We start from the raw sequence: 17509 nt of genomic DNA, 5'->3' as shown, positions 1-17509 counted from the left end.
ATTGGAAATATGTGCAGCTCTGGCTCCATGGCGTCGTGGTTCTTCCTTGAGTGTCGAGAGGTGAGTCGTTTCCCTTCAGTGTACTGTTTCCGCCATGCTTTTGATGGCGTTGGTACCGCTCTGGAAAAGCTGGTGGATTGGCCTGTTGTAATACAGTGGGCGGTACATTGTCTTCCCCCTGGCTGTTGGCGGGTACCGCTGCGGTGCTTGTTGCTACTGCCATGGTGGTCAGAGTGTTAAAGTGGCTGTCTGTGTAGGCGGTTTCCACCATGGTCATAATTCCATTTTTCTTACTACTGGCCTGTTGGCGGTATTACCGCCACTTTATCACCGACCGCCAGGGTTGTAATGTGGGCCTAAATATTTTCTCTAACTAAATCGGACCAAATACGATAAAAATCCACAATATACAGGTAAATATATGAATTTAGCACTTAAAAGCAAGAAAACAATGATTTGAATTGAAAACACTGCAAGTTGGTAAAATACGGCGTTGTAACTGAGTCGTTTCCTACAATGTGACGCCAATGGCACCGTTCACACTTCGGTCGACCCCCAGATACAGTATCTTCAGAACATGTAGGGAACAGGCCGGTGCACTGAGTCGGGGAGAGCGGCTTCGTTGGGTCCGATGTGGCGTCGGTTCAGGTGCCAAGGGGCAGAAGGAATGTGGCATCGCGCAGCGGCGTCAGTCCTCTCTACAGGGCGGTGGAGGTGAGGCGGCGTCACATGCAAAGTTGGCCCCTTGGTTCCAGCAGATGCGAAGTCCGGTGGAGTTACGATGCTTCGGGGGGACCTCACGGGGTCGCGATGATGTCACAGGGCCTCAGGCGCTTCAATGGCATTGGATCATCACAGACGTTTGACTTAAGACACTCCAGTGTCAGTGAAGTCGGGGAGGATCAACTGTTGCAGCGACATAAGACCTCCAGGGTTGTCAGACTGCAAGGTCCATGGCCTCGGGCAGATGGCGTCCTAGTTCCGGGGTAGTGGCACCATCTCACAGGGTTGCCTGATTCGCACCCAGCACAGTCCACGGCCTCGGGGCAAGTGGCGGCGCTGTTCCAGGCATGGGCATCCTTTACGAAATCGCATGGCGTCATCTGGCATCGCTAGACTGGTTTTTCCTCAGGAATTCTCTTCCAGTGGCCCAGGAACTGGAATGGCACCCTCTGGCAAGCTACAGTCCACAACAAGTAGACTCAGGTCTGGTTGGTGAAGCCTTTGCTGTCCATCAGGCCTCAATACAGGAGGTAGGCTCTACTCTAAGCCTTTGGAGTCACTTCTCAAGGAAGACTGCATCAAAGTCCAGTCTCTGTCTCCTTGCACAGGCAGAAGCAGCACCTGCAGGATAACCCAACACAGCACAGTCACAGGCCAGGGCAGCACTTCTCCTCGGCACTTCAGCTCTTCTCCAGGCACAGGTCACCTTTGAATCCTTGCAGTAATCTGACATTCTTCTTATACCCCTTTCTGCCTTTGAAGTAGGCCTACTTCAAAGTAAAGTCCCCAGTGTCTGTGAGATCATTTCCTGTCCAGGCCAGGCCCCAGCCACACACCAGGAGGTTGGAGACTACATTGTGAGAGGGCAGGCACAGCCCAGCTAGGTGTGAAGGACCATTCCTCCCTTCCCTTCTAGCACAGATGGCTCATCAGGATATGCGGGCTACACCCCAGCCCCCTTTGTGTCACTGTCTAGAAAGAGGTGCAAGCAGCCCAACTGTCAAACTGGCTCAGATAGGGAATCCACAAAACACACAGTCACAGATTGATTTAAGCAGGAAAAGGTCTACTTTCTAAAAGTGGCATTTTCAAACACACAATTTAAAAACAAACTTTACCAAAAGTTGTATTTTTAAATTGTGAGTTCAGATACCCTAAACTCCATATTTCAATCTGCTCCCAAGGGGAATCTGTACCTTAATAATATTTAAAGGCAGCCCCGATATTACCCTATGATAGAGATAGGCCTTGCACAGTGAAAAACGAATTTGGCAGTATTCCACTGTTAGGACATATGAAACACAATAGTATATGTCCTACCTTAAACATACACTGCACCCTGCCCATCGGGCTCCCTAGGAGTGTCTTACATGTAAGAAAAGGGAAGGTTTAGGCCTCCTAAGTGGGTACACTTGCCAAGTCAAATTGGCAGTTTAAAACTGCACACACAGACACTGCAGTGGCAGGTCTGAGCCATGTTTACCGGGCTACTCGTGGCTGGCACAACTAGTACGTCAGACCCACTAGTAGCATTTGATTTTCAGGCCCGGGGCACCTCTAGTGCACTGTACTAGGGACTTTCTAGTAAATCAAACATGCCAATCATGGAAAGCCAGTTACACATATATTTTACATAGAAGCTCTTGCACTTTAGCACTGGTTAGCAGTGGTAAAATGCCCAGAGTATCAAAACAGCAAAAACAGAGTCCAGCATACAGCAACAACCTGGGAAACAGAGACACAAAGTTAGGGGAGACCACGCCAAGCATGCCAAGACTAACACCAATACAACCAAACCACCCACTCCAGCTCCCTCCACCTCAACCAGCCAATACACACACACATAAACACACACACACATACTGAGTCACATACACAACACATGGCACAAACAGCAATACAGGTCCCCTTGCACTGCACACACATGGACACCATTGACAAATGTGAATGTACCGTCATTGTAAGGCCAGCATTCATTTGGTAATGAATACTTACACCACAATGAAAGTGGTGTATGTGTGTGATGTGCCTGTTGTGCCAGTGTGCTCCCAGGCACGTGTGACACAATTGTCTCCTTGACATTTGCATGATGACACAGTGATTACAAAAAAATACCATGACTTGTATATTCCGGCGGTGGTCCCAACCTCCTGTGCAGTGCCCACCCAACGTACACTAGCAATAGCGTCCTTACCTCCAAATCCAGTGATGGGGGTCGTGGTTTTCCTGTGGGTCAACGGCAGCAGCAACAGCAGGTGTTGTCCAGTTGTGTTCAGTGGAAAACAGGAGTGGAATGTGGGAAAAAAGTGAATTTGCACCTCTTTCTCCTCAAATCCATCAGCTCAGAAGTGGAGGTCAGACTGCCACTTTTTTCTTGGCAGTAAGGCACATCCAAATCTGCAGTGAGGTAAGGGTGTCTGGGTTCACACTGGCATCCACTTTTCCCTCTCCTGCCATTAACGAGCGTGCTGTTTCTTGGTGGAGGCAGCGGTTTGAATGTGGGCTTTCGGCTATGGGATTGCCGACATCTAAATACGGCGGGGCAGGCCCGTCACAGTGGCAGATGGGTTTTCATTTGAAAAGTACCGTTACCACCAAGATCTAAATCAGGCCCTAAATTCCATTCTGACATTTTCTTTGACAATCCTGGGCTGTGGTATAGCATTTATAACTAAGAGTTTAGAGGGTTGGAGCAGCAGCAACAGCAGGTGTTGTCCAGGGGAAAACTGAAGTGGAATGTGAAGAAGAGGTGAATTTGTACCTCCTTTCTCCCCAAAGCCACCAACTCAGAAGTGGAGGTCAGAATGCCACTTTTTTATTTGCAGTAAGACACATCCAACTCTGCACTGCGGTAAGGGTGTTGGGGTTCCCAGAGACATCCACTTTCCCTCTCGCTCCATTGATGAGGGTGCTGTTTCTTGGCATAGGCAAAGGTTCAAATGTGGGCTTTCGGCTATGGGACCACCAACATCTAAATATGGCTGAGGGGACTGTCACGGTGATGGACGGGTTTTTAATTGAAACCTCAACGGCAGAACCATTTCTGCCAAGACTTAAATCAGGCCCTAAGTTCCTTTCTGACATTTCCTTTGCCAATCTGGAGCTGCGGCACAGCATTCATATCTCAGAGGTTAGAGGGTTGATGCATCTCAAAAGCATTGCCTCTCAAAAATGCCCTTTTTGGGTAGCAGATTTTTCAATAAAGAGTTGGTTAAATTGTCTAAGAATCCTCCAAGAGCCAGAACCATACACAACCTTTTTGTCACAGTCTTAGGACGGTAACAGGGAAAGGTATGACCAGTAGAATAGAAGAAGGTCAAATTTTTAGGACAACAGAGCCCATTTTCAGCATAAAGGTTCTCAAACAACCAATGCTTCTTGTCAGTCTGGGGGCAAATGAGGGTCAAAGCAACCTTCCTGACTAGGAGCAATTCTCTGCTGGGGTGGGAGGCTGTCTTCTGCAGGTCCAGCATGCATGGAGGAAGTGGATCTTTGACAACTGGGTCAACAAGTGATCACTGAGGACTAAGTTATAAATGTTTCCACAGAATTTCAGGAACCACACTTTGTGCTGACCCAATGGCCTACAGACAGAATGAAGAGGACAGCCTTGGAGAATGGTATCCCCTTGTTTCTAAAGAAGAGTGCCATAATCAAAGTTCTCACTTGGGAGAGATGTTATGGCTGTTATTCAAGAATATTCCTTGTCAGAGGGTTCTTGGGCAACTTCTGAATGATTATAGATCTTCGATTTCTGAACTCGCTCATTCCGAATACATACTCCATGATGAACATACATCAACAAGTTATTCCACTTATTACTCCTGGGGGTTTTCTTAGAAAGACGATGGTCAGGATGCATACCATTATACCCCTGTGACTCAAACCGCGCAAAGATTCCTCATATTCTCAGAAGAGAACCACCATTGGTATTTCTGGGTGCTTCCTTTTGTACTGAAGACTTCACTTAAGCTGTTAGCCCCAGTGGTAGGTGTCTTCCATTCTCAGGGAATAATAATCTATCCATACCCAGATGATTTGCTCATCCAGGCTTCCTCTCAGCAAAAAGATCTGGAAGATACATTGCGAAAAGTAACCCCCTTCCTGAGTTCGGATTCCTAACCGAACAGCCAAAGTCCCTTCTTATTTCCTCCCAGCGATTGGAATGTATAAGATCGGTGTTCAACACTTTTCAGGGAGCAGTTTTTCTTTCCCATGCCAAACAAACCCAGTTGAGACATCTAGTCCTGGGTTTGATGGGGAAGCAGAAAGCTTTGGCAAGTGGCTGGTTGTGGATTCCGTGGAATATGGTAGCCTGTCCGTTGGTCTTTCTTTCCTTGATTACCTTTTACTGATGACAGAGAAAAAAAGGGAAAGCATCCTATTCAAACCCTTCCTTCTCCTTTTTTTCTTTTCCATATGTGACATTGTGTGAAAATCCTTGGTCTCATCTCCATCTGGGGCCAGTGGTTTGCCATATCCTGGAACAATAACATTAAGCTCAGGACGTTCCCACCTCCGGATTCCAGTAGAGACTCCTAAGACCTAAGCTGATGGTTGACTCACCCATCCCTGGAGAGGGGAACATCCTTTATGTATCCAGACCAGAAGATTTTATCAACCAATGTCTGCATTGTGGTTTAGGGGGCAGTCTTGGGCAACTGGAGAGCCCAGGGTCTGTGGGAGATATCAGAAAGTGCCTTCTCATCAAACTGGAAGGATTTGAGGTTGGTTGTTTGGAATGCCCTAGGATTCTTTGCAGTGGCCCTAAAAGAGCAATGTGTGGGGGTTCTCATTGACAACAGTGTGACAATGTCTTATTTAAATCATCAATTTGGCTCAGGTTCCACTTGACTCAACAGCTCATCTGGACACCTCATTTGCTCCTGGGGAGAGAACATTCAAGTCTTCCAATCCTCTTATGATTTTGTCCTTGCTTCCCTGGTCTTTAAGAAGATCTACGAGTGGTGGTAGTGGGGGTCTGTGTACAGGGCCTATTTTCTTCTTTCCTAAACTTCCAGGTACCTCACTACTTCTCCAGATTTTGGGTTGGTAGTGGTAAATGCTGTGGCAAGCCCTTGAATGACAGGGCTCCTGTGCCCCTTTGCCTGATTTCCTTAATGCAAAATGTCTGCGGAAGACAGATGAGTGAACCAGCAGAGATGATTATGGTTATTCCCTTTTAGGTGAGGAGGCCTTGGTTTCCCCTGCTTTTAGCAGTGGGAAAAATATGATTGCTTCAGCTTTCTCCATTTCCGCTGAGTTACCCATTTCTTCATTTGCAGATGTTAACCACATTAGGAGGTTGAGTGGGAGGGCCTTTTGAACAGGGGGCTCTCTTTATCAGTTTCTTTATCAGTCTACCATTCCCTTTAAGCTTCAAGACGTTTTTCTACCAATATATCCTATAAAGATTATTGGGCTTCTTTTGACAGATGGTGCAGGTATACATTTTTGTCTCTGGTTCCCACTCCCACTCTTGAGATTTTACAGTTTTTACCACAGAGGATTGATAAGGGTTTAGCGGTCTACAGCCTTGGACTCTGATAGATCTCAAATATGATTTTGTGCACAATGGTATATACTGTCTTCATTAGAGTAGATGGTTTCAAAAATATTAAAGGATTTGCACTTTCAACACCAAATGCGCAATACATTTTACTTTATTGGGATCTTCCTCTGGTAAACTCTTATGAGCATTTTGAGGAGGTGTCTGAGAAGTTCCTCACTATTAAGATATTCTTTCTTTTGTCCTGGTGTCGATCACCATCGCAAGCAGATTGGGAGAGTGTTAGAAATGGGGTCTCTAGTTGGCAGAGGTATACACCCTTGTCTAAATAGGGATCACAATCCCAGTCAGGGTAAGTCACACGCAATCTAAATTATCCTGTACCCACCTTCTGGTAGCTTGGCACTGAGCAGTCACGCTTAACTTAGAAGGCAATGTGTAAAGTATTTGTGCCAAAAATCATACAGTAACACAGTGAAAACACCACAAACATACAGCACACAGGTTTAGAAAAATACACAATATTTATCTGGTTACATTAAGGTCAAAATAATAAAGATTCAATAGGCATAAGTTGAGATATCACTTTTGCAAGATTAAAAAGAGTCTTAAATCTAACAAATTAACAGTTGTCTCTTGTTTGCGCAAAGTACCTGGTTTGCGTAAAAAATAACACATAAGGAGACCGCAGAGGAGGAGATGTGTGGAAAAATAGGGTGTGCATTGGAATTTCCGGTGCAGCACAGACGTGTCGTTTCTTTCAACGTTTTCCACGCTGCAAGGGGCTTTGTGTCGATTTCCGGCATGTAGTCTTGGTTCCTCATTGAAATGCGGGGATCTTTTGAAGCCCAGGGACAATGCTTAGAAATCCTGGGCATGTGGGACGAAGTCACAGGCGGTGCATCGATCCGGTATGGTGATGTGTCAAATTTTCTATCGCACAGCAGGTGCTGCGTGGATTCTTCACTCGGGAAGTTGGGCGGCATCATTCCGGTTTGGCTGTGTGTCTATCTGGTAGGGCTGTGTGTAGAATTTCCGGCTACAAGGTAGGCCCTGTGTCGATTCTTCACTCGGAAGTGATGTTGCGTCGCTCCAGTTCGGCTGTGCGACGATTTTCTCATCTCAAGGTGGGCTGTGAGTCGTTTCTGGCAGGCTGTGCATTGATTTTCACTTCACAAAGAGTTCCTTGCAGAGATTAAGTATTTTTTCCCCTGAGACTTCAGCAGCAGGGCAGCAAGGCAACAGCCGGGCAGCAGTCCTTTACAGCAAAGCAGTTCAGATGAGTCCTTTGGACAGCAAGGCAGTTCCTCTTGACAGGTTGCAGGTACAGATTTAGAAATGTCTGATTTGGTGGGGTCAGGGATCCAGTTTACATACCCAAAAATGCCTTTGAAGTTGAGGAGACTTCAAAGTGTGGTTTTGAAGAGCACAAGGTCCCCTTTCAGCACAAGTCTGTCTGCCAGGGTCCCAGTAGGGGTTTGGCAGTCCATTGTGTGAGGGCAGGTCACTAGCCTTTGACATGTAAGTGTCTGGCCCTCCACCCTTCCAGTTCGGGAAGACCCATTCAGTATACAGATGAGTGCAGGTGTGTCTGAGTATCCTGTTTTTGTGGTTGTCTGGGTGAAATGCACAAGGCAGCTGTCAACCAGCTTTGCCCAGACGTGGATTGGAGACAGGCTGTAAGGCACAGATGGATTTTAAGTGCAGAGAAATGCTCACTTTTTAAAAGTGGCATTTCTAAAATAGTAATATAAAATCCAGCTTCACTAATAAGTGGGATTTTGAATTATCATTCTGACCATACTAAATATGACCTGCGTACCCCTTTCAGATCAGAATCTACCACTCAAACAGTATATAAAGGTAGCCCCTATGTGATCCTATGAAGGAATCAGGCCTCGCAGCAGTAGGAAATGAATTTAGGAGTTTTCCCACTACCAGCACAGATAAAAAACACATGTCCCTGTCCTGCCTTTACCTACATAGCACCCTGCCCTATGGGTTACCTAGGGCCAACATTAGGGGTGACATATGTGGAAAAAGGGTGGTTTATGGCTTGGCAAGTACTTTTAAATGCCAAGTCAAAGTGGCAGTGAAACTGCACACACAGGCCTTGCAGTGGCAGGTCTGAAACATGGGTAAGGGGGTACCTATGTGGGTGGCACAACCAGTGCTCTAGGCCTACTAGTAGCATTTAATTTACAGGCCCTAGGCACTTTACTAGGGACTTACAGGTAAATTAAATATGACAATTGGGTATGAGCCAATGTTACCATGTTTTTAGGGAGAGAGCACATGCACTTTAACACTGATTAGAAGTGGTAAACTGTCAAAAGTCCTAAAGCCAGCATAAATGAGGTCAGAAAAAGAAGCAGAGGATGACAAAATGTTTGGGAGTAACCCTGCAGAGAGGCCATTTTCAACATATCCCCCTTCCAGCCTAAAGCCAGGGTCGGCTAATCAATACTTTGATGGACTTCCCTGCTTAAGGCGATAGAACATGGACAATGGCCCACTACTGCGGGGGCACTTGTCAGTTGTATGCCTTTCTGAACTCAGTTGGGCTTCTCTGTCCATTTTCTCTGGGGCCACTGAACTGACCCACGGGGAACCCTTCTCCTCAGCTGGGGACTTCATTTGTGAAGCTCCTAACCTTAATCTGCTCACAGATGCATCCCAGTAGGCAGAGAGTACCACCATGGCCAACAAAGTGATGTGGCCCATTCCACTCCTTGGGTCTGACTTCTGCCCCCAACCCAGGGAGAACCAACAGAGGCCACTGCCAGCTGTCAGTGTCATGAGCCAGGCCCCAGGCCATCCAAGCATGCTTTGAGTGGGGCCATTGGGTAAGTTTCTCCCCCAGTCTGGGGTCTGGCAGGGAGTTCGCTATGGGCTCCTGAGGTTTCTCTGACCTCTGAGGCATCTCAGAATTGGGAGCAGTAACCGAGGGATCTTGTACCCCTTCTCCACTGTGCCTCAATCAATCAACCAATCAATCAGAAAGTTTATAAAGCATGCTACTCCCACGCTAGGGTCTCAAGGCGCTGGAGGGGGGGATTAGTTACTGTTCGAACAGCCATGTCTTCAGTTTTTTCCTGAAGAGTAGGAGATCCTGGGTCTTGCGGAGGTCGCTTGGGAGGGAGTTCCAGGCTTTGGGGGCGAGGTAGGAGAAGGATCTGCCTCCTGTGGTGGTGTGTTTGATGCGGGGGACTGTGGTGAGTGCGAAGTCAGCATCGGAGGTGGCAGATGGGAGTGTGGAAGTTCACTCTTTCGTTGAGGTAGGTTGGGCCGGTGTTGTGAAAGGATTTGTGTGAGTGGATGAGGATTTTGAAGGAGATCCTTTTGTCGATGGGGAGCCAGTGAAGGGATCTGAGGTGTGGTGAGATGTGTTCCTGGCGAGGGAGATCTAGGATGAGGCGTGCAGCTGTGTTCTGGATTCTCTGGAGTTTGTGTTTGAGTTTGAGTGTGATGCCGGCATAGAGGGCGTTACCGTAGTCTAGCTTGCTGCTGATGAGTGAGTGGGTGACGGTCTTTCTAATCTCTAGGGGTATCCATTTGAAGGTATTTTTCAGCGTGCAGAGGGTGTTCAAACAGGAGTAGGTGACGGCGTTAATCTGCTGGGTCATGGAGAGGGAGGGGTCAAGGATGATGCTGAGGTTGCTTGCGTGGTTAGCAGGGGTGGGCGTGGGGCCTCGGGTGGTTGGGTCCGAAAATGATTATTTCGGTTTTGTTGGAGTTGAGCTTGAGGTGGTTGGCTGTCATCCAGGTGGCGGTGTCGAGGAGTGCAGCGTGGAGGTTGGTTTTGGCGGTGGTGGGGTTGCGGGTGAGGAAGATGATGAGTTGGGTGTCATCTGAGTAGGAGAGGGTGGTGATTCCGTGCAGTCAGAGGATGTTGGTGAGCTGGGTCATGTAAATTTTGAAGAGGGTGGGGCTGAGGGAGGAACCCTGGGGGCCACCCCAGATGATTTTGGTGGTGGTGGATTGGAAAGGAGGGAGGCAGACTTTTCGGGTTCTATTGGTGAGGAAGGAGGTGAGCCAGTCTAGGGCTTTCTGTCGAATCCCAGTGTTGTGGAGGCATGTGCGGAGTGTGTGATGGCAGACTGTGTCAAAGGCCGTGGACAGGTCTAGGAGGATGAGTGCAATGTTCTCACCCTTGTCAACTCTGGTTCTGATGTCATCAGTGCATGCGATGAGGGCAGTTTCCGTGCTGTGGTTCTTGCGGAAACCGGACTGGGAGGGGTCGAGTCTGTTGTTTCCCTCCAGGAAGTGGGATAGGCGTGGGTTTACTAGTTTTTCAGCGACTTTGGTGGGAAAAGGGAGGAGAGAGATGGGGTGGTAGTTGGCGAGGTCGTCTGGGTCAGCTTTGGGCTTTTTTAGGAGTACGGTGATTTCTGTGTGGTTCCAGGGGCCTGGGAAGGTGGCGGTGTCAAATGAGGTGTTGATTATGTTGCGAAGCTTGGGGTCGATGGTGGGGCTGGCTTTGTTGTAGATGCGGTGGAGGCAGGGGTCAGAGGGGGATCTGGAGTGAATGGAGTTCATAGTTGTTTTGGTTTCTTCATCGTTGGTTGGGGCCCAGGTGGTAAGTAGGCTGGGGGGGCATGAGGGGGGTCTGTGTTGGATGGGTGGGGGGTGTGTGCAGTGGGTGTGTGTGTTGTGAAACTATTGTGTATGTCTAGCATCATGCGGTGGAAGTGGTTTGAGAGGGTGACGCAGAGTAGTTGTGTGTGTGTGGGGTCTATGTTGCTGGCTTTGGGTTTGGAGAGCTCTTTGATCATGGTAAAGAGTTCTTTGCTGTTGTGGGAGTTGCTATCTATGCGTTCCTTGTAGTATGCTCTTTTGGTTGTGCATATGAGCTGATGGTGAGAGCGAATGGTGGTTTTGAGGGTGGAGAAGTTAGTGATTGAGTGTTCCTGTCGCCAGGCTTTCTCGGCTTTGTGGCATTTGCGTTTGGAGTCGTGGAGTCCAGTGGTGAACCATGAGCCATTCTTGATGTTGCGGGTGGTGATATTTTTTCTGAGGGGGCGAGTGTGTCTGCGCAGGTAGTTATCCAATTTGTGAGATTGTGGGCAGCAGTGTTGGGGTCGTTGGTGTGGCCGGGGGGGGGGGTCAGTGCCAGATGAGAGTTTAGGTGTTCAGTGGGGACCTTGTCCCACAAGCTGTAGGGTGTGGAGTATTGTTGGTGGTGTGAGGGGGATTTGGCTAAGGAGAAGTGGACGCAGTGGTGGTCGGTCCAGTGGAGTTCGATGGTATGGGTGTAGGCTATGTGCTGGCTTGAGGTGAGGATTGCGCCTAGAGTGTGTCGTGCTGAGTGGGTGGGTGCTGTGACCAGTTGTTTGAGTCCGAGGTTGGTGAGGTTGTCTAGGAGGGAAGAGGTGTTGTGGTCTTGGGGGTTCTCCAGGTGAAAGTTGAAGTCACCAAGGAGGATAAAGTCTGTGGAGATGAGTGCGTGAGGTCTGATGATGTTGGTGATGGTGTCGCAGAAGGGGGGGCGTGGCCCTGGGGGTCTGTATATGAGTGTGCCTCTGAGGATGGTGTTATTGTTTATGTGAATTAGGAAGTGCATGTGTTCTGCACTGTTGAGGGTGTCGTGTGTGTTGGTGGTGACCTTAATGGTGTCTTTGTGCAGGATGGCGATGCCTCCTCCTGGTTTGTTTAGGTGGTCTTTGCATTGGATTTTGTATCTGTCAGGGGTGGCTGTGACTATGTTGGGCTCAGATAAGTGGTTATTCCAGGTTTTTGTGAGGAAGACGATCTCAGGTGATTGTGATGTGATGAGGTCCCAGAGTTCTATGGTGTACTTGTGTAGAGATCGGGTGTTGAGGAGTAGGCAGTTGAGATGGTTGTGGGGGATGTTGTTGTTGTGTTGTGCGATGGTGTGGGTGCCAGTGGTGTTCTTGTGAGTTTTGGAGGTGTTGTAGTGGAGTGTGTTGGGGTTGTGGGGTCTTTTGCGGTGGGGCTTGTTGGGATGTGAGGGGGTTGTGTGTGAGTCTGTTGTGTTGGGATTGTGTTGTTTGGTGTGGAGGGTGCCTGGGGTTGTGTGTGGCATGTGGGTGTTGGAAGTGAGAGACGTGGAGCATGAAAAACGGCAGGCGCGACAGGTGAAGGGTCCTTGTGTGTGTGTGTGGGGTTGGTTTGGGTGCATGTGGGCGTGTTCCAGGTTTGAGGGAGTGGAGTGTGTTAGAGGTGTACAGTTGTCTGGGTGGGTCTGGGCTGGGGGGCAGGGGGACTGGTGCTGGACGTGGTCCGGGCTCGGACGGGCACAGATGAACTTGCCTCTGGCGCGCCTCCGGCACACCAGCGGCACGCCTGCTACATGCGGCCACACAGCGCCGCCATTAAGAGGGTGGGTTTGGAGGGTGGAGCTGCTGGGAGGAGGGATGGAGGACCAATGGGTGTGTGTGGTGGGCGGGGCAGCAGGGGAGGCTGCAGCAGGGGGATTGGAGACCGGCGGGAGCCAGAGAGGGAGAAAACGGGTGGGGATAAAGCGGAGCGAGCACTGAGAGCGGGGGGGCTGGGGGTCAGAGAAGTGTGGGGCAGAGGATCACAGGTGGAGTGGGGGGCTCTGAAATACGGCAGACAGCGGAAGCAAAGTGAAAAAGGGGTAAAATACAAAATACAGGATACTAGAAGCTACGTTACACCGCAGTAATAAGAATACAGAAATGGAAAGAAAACACGGCACAACACTAGGTACTATGTACACTGCAGAAATAATACTACAGAGATGGAAAGAAAACACAGCACAATGCACAATACTAGATACTACGTACACGGCAATGATAAGACTACAGAGATGGGAAGAAAACACAGCACAATGCACAATACTAGATACTACGTACACGGCAATTATAAAATACAGAAAAGGAGAAAAACACAGCCAAATGCGGAATGTCAGAAATACGTACACGGCGACAGCAAAAGGAATAGTGAACACAAAACAAAAGGGTTACTTACACAGTAGTTGGAGCTGCCTACCACTAGGCACCAGGGATGAGGCGCAGGCGGGTGCCTGCGGGTGGAGGAGGCCCTCGAACTGCTGTCCAGGCAACAGTCAGATGGATCAGGGGCACGGGGCAGGCTGGTGGAGCCAAGTGGACTCCTTGCCAGGGGTGGTATACTGACACTGGTCAATCAAAACAGGGTATGTACCCTAAGGCTGAACAGTGGACAGGGGTGAGAGTCCTCCCTCACCTTGCCCCTACATCTAGGCTCCTATACCCTCCCCTGGGGAGTGGTATCGCCAGAGAACTAAACTGTCAGGGCGCCCTTAGGGGTCACCCCTCTCAGTTCTCCTGCCTCCATGGGTAACTGATTCCCCAGAATGCAGTGAATTGGCATCTGCGGACTAACTATGACCCTTCTCTGGGTCACCTCCCACCCTATTCCAGGGATACCAGGCCATAGGGAGGAAAAAATCCTCCCCATGGGCTGGGGTCCCCCTACATACCTGGCTGGTGTACAGCTCTGGGGAAAGTAGTCTCTCCACCATCATGGTATGTCTAGTCCCTTTATCCCTCAGAGCTGTGACTGGGACCCCATTCCCTCTCACATGCTGGAAGTGACGACTCCCACCCTCAGGGATCACCAGCTCAGCCTCTGAGTCTATCTCCCAATTGATGGAGATTAGGACATGGTCTATGACCTGCCCCTTGGTTCCACTTTCCCTACAGCCACATTGGCCACCCCTGTGGAGGTCCCACCTGTGGGTGGTTTCTTTGGACAGACAGAGTCCCCTTGCTTGTGTCCTAGCTGGGAGCACTCAAAGCAGAACCACCACCCTGTTTCTCAGATGGGGCATGGGAACCCTTTCTTCCCCCCCTCACTCTGGGACTTTTCTGGGTCATCTTTAACCTCCCCCTCACTCTGTTGGGGAGAACCGGAACCACCCCTCTTGGGGTCACTCCCAGATACCTTTTAGTACACTCTGGTGCTAGTCCAGAGGTCCGTCTCCTCAGCCAGCTTCCTGGGATCAGTCAGCTTACTGTCTATCAGGTGCTGGTGCAACTTGATAAAACAAATACTGAGCATATGCTCTCTCAGGATCCAATTTTATAACCCAACTTAATCATTTACTTTACTGCCCGCACCCATCCATTCAGTGCCTTGCTAGAAGAATGATAAAAGTCTACCCAAGTTTGGTTGGAGAGTTTGGTACTGTCCCAGAATTTCTAGCAATACTTTTCGGGGGTCAGTCCAAACTTGGCAACTAAAATGGCTTTCATGAGCGGGTATGTGTTCTGGTCCTTCTTTTCTAATGTGAGAAGTGTGTCCCTCCCAATTATTGATACATATTTCCACAAGCCCATCCCCCATTCCGCTTCAGAAACTCCATGGGCCCTTAGTGCAACTATATAGGCATTCAAGCATTTGTCAATGTCATCTCCCACCACATACCGTTGCACTACATCTTTGGGCATTCAAACCTTTTTGCCTCCAGCAGGTCCTGTATGTAGGCTGCCACCATCACTGCTGGACTCCGACTGCCTAGACTTGAGGTCCAGCTCCTTTGGACTCAGTTAATGAGCCAAAAGTAGTTTCTTTTCAGCCAAGGATCTCTCGGCTGCAGCCTCATCTGTCCTTTCCGCTGCCTCGCTCTCTGCTCTCTTTTCCTCCATTTTAAATCTGGCCAATTGTAGTTGGAACTCTCTCTCCTCCCTCTTTTCTTCTGCAGTCAGGCTGTGGCTTGAGACACTGCTACCTGGTGTAGCAGGGGGCACAAATCCAGGTTTGTCACCCCCCCCCCACTGCTATTAGCAAATCCTCTGAGGAGCCATCCTCTGGTCCCTCCACCTCAACATCCTCTGGTGAACACACTTCTGCTCAGGCCCTGAGTGCCTTTTGGTATTCCTCCTTGGAGGCACCCTGGTAGGTACTCCCATCCCCTGGCAGAACCCTTTTAGCTGGCTGACAGTGTATGTCTCCAGCTTGGCTAGGTCAAATTCTTGGTGAATGAAGCCCCATTCTTCAAGAGGCATTACATCCTTGTGGGCTGAGTAGACTGGTGTTTCTATTTGAGACATTTGCAGAGCCACCACATGGAGCCAGATGTAGCAAAGGATTTGCACGTCGCAAATGGCGAAAATCGCCGTTTGCGAGGTGCAAATGCCTCTTTGCTATGCAGAAATGCATATTGCGAGTCGGTACTGACTCGCAATATGCATTTCAGAATCGCAAATAGGAAGGGGTGGTCCCTTCCTATTTGCGATTCGGAGTGGAATGCAATACCATTTGCGACCGCATATGCGGTCGCAAAGGGTATCGCAGTTACCATCCACTTCAAGTGGATGGTAACCCACTTGCAAATTGGAAGGGGTCCCCACGGGACCCCTTCCAGTTTGTGAATGGACCCAAAAAAATGTTTTCAGGGCAGGTAGTGGTCCAAGGGACCACTGCCTGCCCTGAAAAAAAACCGAAACTAAAGGTTTCGTTTTTTTTTTTAAGTGCAGCTCGTTTTTCTTTAAGGAAAACGGGCTACACTTAAAAAAAAAAAACTGCTTTATTGAAAGCAGTCACGAACATGGAGGTCTGCTGACGACAGCAGGCCTCCATGTTTGCGAGTGCCTAGACTCGCTATGGGGCCGCAATTAGCGACCCACCTCATTAATATTAATGAGGTGGGTCATTGCGACCCCATAGCGAGTTGCAGACGGTGTCTGAGACACCGTTCTGCATACCAATTTGCGAGTTGCAAATTGCGAGTCGGAATGACTCGCAATTTGCAACTCGCAAATTGGATTTTTCCTACATCTGGCCCATGGTCTTCTGCTTCCAACTTTAATTGCTCAGTGTTGTGAGTTTTTTTAATATCTAAGCTACTTAAAGGGATCAATGTCTTCTGAAGATCCTTTATCTGCATTGCTTGATTGTTGCAACGGTCTTGTGTTCATTTTGTTGTTTATGCAATTCCTTTGTTTTCAGAGAAGAAGAAGAATGTTCACCTTGATTGTTAAATGTAAATAAAATGTGTTTCTTATCATTATGGTCTGATGTTGTCTCTTTGGGGCTGATGAAAGAGTTATTGCTTTGGATTACCCCAATCAGTAAGGAATGGGATGAGGATGGAAGAAGAGGAGGTCATTTTTAGATCACTTACCTGTAATCATCATTACTTTGATTCTTCTATACTCCTTACTTTGCTTACAACCCTCCTATACCACCCTATTCTTTCATCAGTCCTCATTCGTGACTTAAGGTGAAACAGGAAAAGTTTGGAGAGGGGTAGGGGTTTCTGGAAGTTCCTAGACATTTTCCATGGAAAGGAAAACCAGCTTTACAGTGGTGAGTATGTGAGAATGAATGGACATACTCAATCAATAAATAATGGGATGAGTACAGAAGAATTGGAATAATGATGATTAGCAGTAATTAATCCGAGCAATATAGAGAAAATGAAGTATATTCACAATGGTTGATAGCGTTGAGAAGAAGCAGGTGGATTCTCACATTTTCTGAAAAATTAAATATAACATCAAGATGCAAATAGTCACTAGTATCTCTCCTATGATATACTGAGGAAAAGAGAGGAGTAAGACACGGTGCTGCGCTTATCAGGATACCTGAATTTACACTGCAAGTTGAAAACAAAAAATGGAGTTGAAAGTAGTAGTGGGTGAAAATTCCAGTGAAAACATAAAGTTTTAAACTAAAAAAAAACACTGAAATTCACCAGTTTTAATTATTGCTAGTAACTATAACACAGCTGCTAAGGTAATTATATAACTCATGCCCCGCCATAGTATGCAAAGCCTTATCATCAATGATGTTATTTCAAATGTTGCAATGAATTGATGTTATCCGATCTATTTTACACACACACACACACACACACACGTATATGTAAAATATATCTCCTTCGTTTTTATTTCCCACAAGTATAATACATGTCATATATTTTCATAACCCCTGCGTGCCAAATACACGTTATCAGCAACTTACCACCATTTACCTTTGATATTCTCTCATGATTACATCTTTTTACAGTTGAAATCTAAGGGTGTGGCCAGTGGTGGCTCATGGTAGAGAAAAGGGGAGGGTCAGCGCAGCACGTTGCATAAAGGGAACAACAAAAATATAATTATTTTTTTTAAAACCTTAGTTTTCTCGCCGTGCCATTCCGATCTTTTCCTCAGGCTGTCAGAAGTTGCAGACACAGGCTCACAGCCTGCCATGCAGTCTGGCACTATGAAAGCAGCATCAGGATTCGACGGAGTGCCCTGGCTGGGCGCTGTGAGGCAGAGTGGAAGTCTCTGCCTGCTGTCTCCAACCCAGCAACACAGT

This window comes from Pleurodeles waltl, chromosome 6, assembly GCF_031143425.1.
Source record: "Pleurodeles waltl isolate 20211129_DDA chromosome 6, aPleWal1.hap1.20221129, whole genome shotgun sequence".
Lineage (NCBI taxonomy): Eukaryota > Metazoa > Chordata > Amphibia > Caudata > Salamandridae > Pleurodeles > Pleurodeles waltl.
This window is presented reverse-complemented; position numbering follows the sequence as displayed.